At 43.3% G+C, this 8,774-nt stretch overlaps 1 non-coding gene and 1 pseudogene across 1 annotated transcript; both read left to right on the top strand.

Annotated features, from left to right (window-relative positions):
- Positions 1-580: 580 nt before the first annotated feature.
- On the top strand, positions 581-6,250 carry LOC123016942 (annotated as a pseudogene).
- Positions 3,761-3,878, top strand: LOC123017269. The gene has a single exon (XR_006413569.1). It is a non-coding gene; the product is annotated as a small nucleolar RNA SNORA26 (small nucleolar RNA).
- Positions 6,251-8,774: the final 2,524 nt, after the last annotated feature.

An 8,774-nucleotide genomic window follows, 5' to 3' on the forward strand; every position in this document is an offset into this window, starting at 1 on the left:
TACAGCACAACTCTTCCAAGTCACTTTCTGCCTCTTTCCCTCTGCAATAGGAAGGTAGTAATATTGGAGACTTTGTTTCTTCCCTCTTGGAGCAAGACTCTCCTTGAAACAATGTCTGCAGAGCTTCTGAAAAAGCTGTGCACCAAATGTAGCCTCCCCAGAAAACCTGCATTGGAAAGGACATGAACTTCTAGCGTAACTTATACTGTAACCTTCTCCAACCTGGCGCCCTTCAAATGCGTGAGACAGCATGCAAGCGGGAGGGTGCTGGCAGCTGTAGTCCAATGCCCTTGGGGAGCACCAGGCAGCCGAAGGCCCGGACAAAAGCCGAAACCCTCTCCGCGGCTTCCGCTTCCCTGCCGGCAACCCGCTCCCACTAGCCAACTCCTCCTCCTCCTCCTCCTCCTCCGGCGAGACGCGCGCTTTTCCTTTCCACCAATGAACTGCGGCGGCAGGGAGTGGGCGGACAAATCATTCTGCCCACCTCCTGCTTTAGGTGCCCTTCTTAACCACGCGCCATCTACGTCTCGCGGGATCGTCTCCCCCTCGCTATATAAGCTCTCCGACTGCGCCCCGCCTGCCTTTTCTGCGTCTCGGATGGTGAGTGCCAGCCCGAGGGTGGCATTGCCCGTTCCCCAGGAAAGTGGGGGTAAGGGAGAATGGCCAGGACCAGGTTGAAACGGGGGAAAGCGGAGCGAGCGCTTGTGGTTCGCGTGGAAAAGAGATGGGCGTAATCGCAGAGATCTTGTATTGCTTATGAAACGGCATGCGCGCAGGAGAGGTCAGAATTAGACCTCTTGCCATCTGTTCTCTCGATCCCCTTACATTTCGCGCGACCAAAGCGGCCTGTGCTTTGGAACGGCTAACACGGGGAAGAGCACCCCTCTCACTAAAACCCGGGTAGGGAAGGCGTTCTCTGCTTAGGATCCTGTCGTGAGAAACACAACTGTGCATTTAGGCGTGCTAAATGCAAACCCGGTGTCCTGTTCCAGTGCGGGATCATTTCCACCACTAAGGGGTGGGGTGGAAATCTGGGAGCACAATCCTTTGCACGGAAAAAAGCCCTGAAATCCCCAGCATGCCCTGAATGCTAGTAATGAAAGGTCTTTTTCTATCTAAATAAGCTTAAGATTGCATCCTTAATCTTACACCTTGCTGTATATATATTACTAGGATCATATTCTTTCTCAAAGAAAAAACGTTTTGCAAGCAATGAATGCAGGTAGGCCCTGTAGATTGCACAGTGACCTTTGGGCCCATATGTTGTCTGAAGGACCCCAGGATAGTGGGGAGATCTGATCCTGTAATAGCTGGCATGAACATGTGAAGGACTGCACTGGCTGGACTCCAAAGCAAAAGCTGCAGCTTTGGACAGGAGAAACATGGAGTGTTCCAGGAGGAGAGTCCCCAGCAATTGTCCTGGAGTCTTTCCAACCTGCTTTCCTTCTTGGAAGTACTAAAAAGTTCCTCTAGGGAGATCTGCAGCATGCGTGGGCCTTTGCCATTCCTTTCATCTTCAACTGGAGAACTGAGTTCAGGGACTTAAAATAATGAAGGACATAATAAGATCTATCCTTGATGTGGCTTTGCTGGGGAAAAGTACCTCGGCCTGACACCTGAACTTCAGAAACCATCCTGTATAATAGCTTACTTTTTTGGCAATGTTGTTTCTTCAACAACATTGAGGGACATGCTTTTGTATTGTCAGCTACCCAGAGAGCTTCAGGCACTTGGTGGTATAGAAATGAAATTAATAATTTTCCATAGTGCTCAATTTCTGAAGTATGGACTATTTTGCTTGACTAATTCTAGAGTAGATCTAGGATTCAAACAGCACACCATGGCTACATAACATTCCACAGACCGCTTAGTTGCCAAAATAATAGTAATAAAAAAAACTTCTAAGTATACCATGGTGCTTTTGTGCTGTTTGGTTTAAAAGCAATGAGGCATGCAACCTCACCTTGCATTACAAATTTCAAACTGATAGGTTCTAACATTTGTTACAGTAATGTAACTTTTTAAAGATTGACTTCATTAGGTCAATGTTTTGGGTGGCATGCTTGTGATTTTAGGATACCAATAATTGCAAATCACTCATTTTTTTCCTGTTTCAGTTATGGCCATTTCTCAGCTTCAAACATTTGGATGGCTTACAGGTGTGGCCTTCCACAAAGTATCCTGCAATTGGAAGGACTGAAAGTGATGGCTGAATGACGGCTGTTTTTGTGGAAGGTAAGAGAAGTGATAGTGCTTCTTTAAAACACTGTACAAGTCCCCTTTTCTCTCTCAATGTGTGAACTAAAATGGCCCAGTTGGTACACCTCAAAAACATTTTTCTCTGTTGCATCTCCATTTTTTTAAGTTTACCCAAAATTGTCAAAAGAAGCTACTTTTTCAGACCTTCAGATGAACCTGTTGTATTGATTGCCCATCCTACTTTTCCTGGTTGTTCAGCAGCTTCTCATCCTTACAAAAGCTTTTCGTAGCTTGGGCCCATTATATACTTTTGCCCGCATTTCCCACTGCATCCCTGACTGAATTTTCTAGTGCTATCATTTGGAGGTCTCTTCAAATTATTCTTATTCCATTGTTTCCTCTTTGGCTGAAACCTCCTTCCTGAACCAGCATGATCCCACTACTTTTCCCTCCAGATCTTCCAGATCCATTTTTCCCAAGAAGTTGCTGCCCAGTTGCCTCTTGCCCAAACAAAAACAAATCCTGTGTATGTAGGACTGCACTTTGTGAGCACCTCTTCATTCCATTCCACCCCATATAAAAATTCATCCGTACATTGTTTGGGACAGGGACTTAATGTGTTTGCACATTGCTTTGTGACATGCCACTTACTTTGGTGGTGCTTTTTAATGATTAATCATTGCTTAATCATTCCTGCAATAGCTTGTTCCTGTGCTATACTAAATATTGAGTAAATAACAATGGCGTTATTTCTGTCCAAAAAGCTTTTGATGATATTGTGAGCAAACTAATAAAATAGTCGATAAGAAAGGAATAGCAGGATCCTGGTGGGGTGGGGTGGACAGGTGGCAGGTTTTACTTACTCTCAAATGAGGATTTGAAATGGGATCTGTGGAAGGATTTGAGAAGTGTTAAATGTGAGAATTGACACTGCTGAAAAGGCCATTGGAAAGCGAAGACAGACATGATGGCCCATAAGAAGCAAAAACAAAGCACAGGCAACACCTTTATTGGAGCTTATCAGAACTCCACAAGAGGCTTTCATTTTCTCCGGATCTCTTCAGCAGGCTGGATGGTACCAAGAAGGGGTGGTGGTGGAAAAATTCCAAAATTGGGCTTTGCGAGATAGCCATGAGGTCTGCGGTTTCAATAGGCCCAGTATTGAACCAGAGATTGCAAAAAGAATAAATCAGTCAGTGGTAGGTGTTGCAGGTATCAGATTACACATAAAAATGTGTTTTGGGGGAAAGGATTGGTGATGGTTGATTTCCATTTCTGAAAACACAAAGCCGGGCTCTAACTCCGATTTGCCTCCTGCCTGGCCAAATTAAATTGCAGAGCACTGTGGTTAACGTGATGTGAAACCACTAGAATATGCAACCCTGGAATCATCAGTGGATGTAGCCACTGCCAAGTGCTGAACAAGAAAATGTGAGCCAATGTTTTGAGTCAAACTGTTCAGGATATTAAATACGGGAGGAACGGCATCTTTATTTTATTTGTTGTGCATTTAAACTGCTGAATAAGCAAAACTCTTTTGACAGTTTCCCCCCTTTCAGCTTTGCCCTCTTAAGGCTGGTGGTGCTTTAAGTGGCCAATACAGAGGGGTAAAGTAATTCTCTCTTAAACCCAGAGGTGAGGATAGAACTTTCCTCTGTATCCTGTCGGGAGAAATAAAGAAAATATTTTTTCAAGTATCTGCTATGATGGACAATAACGTTGCTCTAGAATTGCTGTGGCTTGTGTCAGTGGCATTAAGGCATCATAAACTAGCTATGCATTGCAAATTGTAATAATTTATTTTATTTTATAATTTATTCATTACAAACATAGAAACAGAGCAAGTCAGAAGGGGTCCCCTGGGCCATCTAGTCTGACCCCCGGCTCCAGCTGGCTCTGCTCATGACATGCCCACCATGCGCATGCCCAGCCTATCTTTGAACACCCGCACTGATGGGGCCTCAACGACCTCTCGTGGAAGCCCATTCCACATCCTCGGGGTCCTAACTGTCAGGAAGTGCTTCCTGGCATCTAAATGGAACCTTGGTTCCCTGAGCTTAGCTCCGTTGGAGCACGTCTACTTATTATTTATTTAAACTATTGCAGATTATGGTTTTTAAAGTAGTTCTGCTATTGCCTGTTAAAGCTGTTTTTAACTTTTTTAATCTTCAGATTTCTGAAATTTTAATTGTATTTTTAACTGTCTTGTTTTTATTGGCTGTTGTAAACCCCCCCAGAGAGCTTTGGCTGCAGGGCTGTATAGAAGCGAAAGAAATAAAAGCTATGATGAATACAGCACGAGCTGACACCTGTGCTGAAGGCGAGCCGTGCCACCTTCCTGGCCTCACAGGACTGCTGTTGAGAGCCTACCCCACAGGACAGATGAGGCCCTCCAATCAGATCAGTCCCTACAGCAGGTGGGCCCGCCCACCTAGAGTCACAGAAGAAAGCCTGCTCGCCAGGGGCTCCAGTGAGGAAGCATCAACCCACAAGTGAGAAGACGACAGCAAACACAGAAACCTTTGCTCTGCAGTGACCTTGTAAGGGACTCAAAGGGCAATCTCAGATGCATTTAGCTGTAAATGCCATACTGTACTCAGGGTGTACTTCTGAAAGAATGGCAGCACTGTGCAGCATGATCCATCTGAAGTCAAGCATCTTTAAGCCTGCAGTCCTATAACATTTACAAGGGACATTCCAAGCTAGAGAGTTCAGACTCCAGTGCAGGGATTCATAAGCTCAAACAAGGAGTCCAGCTAAGATTGATTGATTGATTGATTGATTGATTGATTGATTCATGCATGCATGCATGCATGCATGCATGCAAGCAAGCAAGCAAGCAAGCAAGCAAGCAAGCAAGCAAGCAAGCATACATCCTGCATTCCAGGCATCTCATCTGCAGGCAGCATGCACCTCCCTCCAAGCACAAGGAGCCCCAGTGACAAATTATTTCAGCCCACGAGTGAGTTGAGCAACAGGACTCCCTCCTCCGGAAACATGGCCAGTAGCAACCAGGCCAGCTTACAGGATGCCCGAAGCAAGCATTGCACGTTTTTAGTCTGTTTGTTCCACCAGGCTGTCAGATCACAAGCCTGGGGGGATACTGGATTACATGAGAGTTATGGAGTATAATTATGGGGGGGAGATGCCAGTTAGAGGACATGTTCACCTTCAAAAGCCCTGCTGTATGCAGTGCTGCACGATCAGTGGTTGCTGTCTCATTTTCTGGACAAGTCCCATTAGAGCATTTTTGCTGTTGCCCATCCTCTGCCCCTCACTAAGCTATGGTTGTAACCAATGACAGGAAGGACACCTTGGGACTGATCCTCAGCAATGCACACAAGTAGCCCAGTCTGAACTCCTAAAACAACAGGACTGGCTGCCTTCACTTGGAAGATGGCAAGACCCCTCTGTATCTTACCTACATACAGGATGGCAAAGGCTCAACCCATTGGATGTCATCCTGAAACAGATGTGGGATCAATGTGGCTTCCAAAAGAACTGTCTTACCTCTTGTTCATGCCTGTTCATCCCCAGTTCAAGATGCAGAAGGTCCTGTAGGAACATCCAGAGCACTGGACAGTCCTGCTACAGAGAGTACAGTCTGGTGAGAAAGACACCTGATACCTCCAAAGCCATGCAAGCCATCCTCCAAATTCTTTCACTGCCCCATTTCGCTAAAACCATCCAGGAACTTCCTATATACCAGGCACTTAAGCCCCTTCCATGCTTGGACAAACAGCATATGACAAAAATGTGGCTATTGTTTTTCCATGATCTTTTTTTTTTTAATGTCAAATTCAAATGAAACCTGTTCAGGCAGGATTTTCAAGGGTGCTTCAGGCTGCAGACCAAAATGGGAGGCTGGCAACTAGGGGGAGGGCCTTTTCTGTGGTGGCCCTACATGTTTGCAACAACCTTCCTGCCATGGCCCTCCTGGTGCCAAATCTGCCATCTTATCAGCACCGAGTTCTTTGTGGAAGCCTTTAAAGATCTCCTTGGATATCTAGGGGTCTGATGGGTTTATCCAGGTGCCTTTTTATTTCCTTGTCTGGGTCTTTTTCATTGTAATTAATGTATTTTAATGCTAATTTAATGAATGTTTAAATGTTTTAAATGCTGTTGTGTTGTATTTTGTTGTCATTATATCATGTTGTGAACTGCCCAGAGAGCTTTGCTGATGGGTGGTATAGAAATTAATAAAAATAATAAAAACTTACTGGTGGAAAATAAGTTGAATATTTCTTTTATTTATCTTTTCAGAAGGGAGCCAAGATATTAAGAGCACTGAGAAGTGTCACCGATGTGACCATTTTTTTGAAAAATGAAGTACCTGGGTATTAAGAATAGCTGCAAATGAATTGGATTGTGGGTGATTCTGTAAAAACTGGATGTAACAAGGGAACAGTTCAGCAACTTGGCTTATCTTTCATTGCCAAGTAAAGAGAGACAATTCTTAATGAACGTGCATCATTATGCTTAAAGCCCCACTGGATCCTTCCCAAAAGCTTCTGGGTGTGGAAGGAGTGAAACACTTCTCTAGTGAAATGCTGGAAGTTCCTAGAAAAATAGTTCAAGTATCTTGGATTGAACTGAGGCCTTCAGTGAGTATTTTAGGCAGCATACTAAAATCTGAATAGCTGTTTTGGCTGGCTCTGTGGGAGTGAAGAGAATACAAACCTATGACATTTGAGGGAGAAAAAAAATCAAGCTAGTTAAGTGCTGGCATTTTCATGCCATTAAAGCTGTTCAGCAAGTTTCCTTGTCGCAGCAGTTGCTTACAAATTCAGCAATGCAGAATGCTTGATACGATGCAGGCAGAGATGTGAAGACCCAAGAAAAATGGCAAACATTTGGCAATCAGCAAGTTTTGTCCCCACAAAACTTTGTTTTTTGACATGATTGAAAAGAATCAGGAAATGTCTTTAGAACAACAAAATATTTATGGCAGTGGTGAGCACTCCAGCGCCCTCCAGATATTTGTGGCTAGAAGCATTTATCATTTCTGCTGAATGGTCATGTTGGTAGAGGTTGATAGGCATTGCAGTACAAAATATTAGGTCTGCCTACTCTAATTTAACACAACTCTTTATTTTACTCCTTAGTCATTAATTCCCCCAAATGATTTCTAAAAATAGGATGTAATAGGAAGACTTTTAGGCAAGATTGGAAAGTATCATTACAACTTCTGTAGACAGGACAAGAACACAGTACAACTCTCACATTAAAAAAGTTTGCCTTGTTTTTCATGACATAAGAAAGAAGTATTCAGTCGCCTTTTTTATCTGTAGACTACCTTTTGTTTGAGATTGGTGGATCTGCTGCCATCCCTTTGACCAGACCACAAAGGACTCGAGGGGGAGGATGCTGGCAGCACAATCCCTTTATTCCTGAAGAGATGAGAATCGTGAAGATCGTTGCAAAAAAAGGCATGAGAAAGCTTTGAAGTTGGAAAGAACCCTACTCTTGCCCCATGACATTGAAGATACACAAAAGAGTTGAAGGAAACTACTTCATTGAAACAGAGTCCAGTGTTCAGAATCTAGATACATTTAAACAATATTTTAGATGTGTATGTTTATCTTTATAGTCCTAGTGTAAATCCTAATTGAATGCCTGCTAATTTGCTGCTTTGTAGAAAAAAGAACCCTAATCGAAACCTTAGCAGTGAGGTGGGACTTGCCAGGCAGGAAAATTAAGTACCATTCCTTTGAGGGAAGGGAGGCCTCTCTACCTCTTGCTAAATTTATACACAGTGTAGCTTACAATTTAGTTATTGCTTTATTATATTGTTTTCCCTCCACAAATGGGAGACCAACTTTTAATGCAGAAAAGTCTCTATCACTGCAAGTTATTCTGAGGGGGAAAAGTGAAGTTTGCAAATGCTTTCAGATGGACATGCATTCCCCAATGCTTCTAGGATGCATTCAAACTCATGGGTCATACATACATTACAAAATCTTTCATGGGTATAAGCAAGGAGAACCAAGATGCAATTTTCATCCTCCAATTTTCTTGCTCCTAAAGGTGATGTCACCATTGCCTCTGCAATATCAGCATAATCAAGTATTCAAAAGAATATCAGTTTCATTTGTAGGTGAGATGACATCTGAAGATCTGGAACAATTGGCCCAGTTCTTGAAAAAGCAGTATGTTCTTCTGCAGTGTCATCAGCAACTGAAAATGTATAGGGCAGGAGCCTCTTTCCATTTGCCCAACAGAAATTCTTAAGAATATAAATTAGTCATGTAATCAGTGCAAGGAAATAAGCAAAGCACTGTGTCTTGCAGTACTTCTAGATGGCTCTGCAAAAGGAACACTTTACTTGGTAAGGATATGTTCTGGCTTCAGCTGCAGAGGTCCCTGAAGATTCTAAAACCATTTTATTCAACATTTATTCCATCTGAATTGGACAGTATAGTTCTGTCAGACTTTCATAATGAAATGGCCAAGATAAAATTGAGGTTCCGTCACCCTGATCCATGTGTCAGTCAGGTACTTTTCAATATTGCAGAATCCAGCATTGCAGTCAAGGATACTGCCAAATATATCCCTCCTGTAATACCATGGCAAGA

The sequence above is a fragment of the Varanus komodoensis genome, unplaced genomic scaffold, assembly GCF_004798865.1.
Source record: "Varanus komodoensis strain SLA01 unplaced genomic scaffold, ASM479886v1 scaffold9, whole genome shotgun sequence".
NCBI lineage: Eukaryota > Metazoa > Chordata > Lepidosauria > Squamata > Varanidae > Varanus > Varanus komodoensis.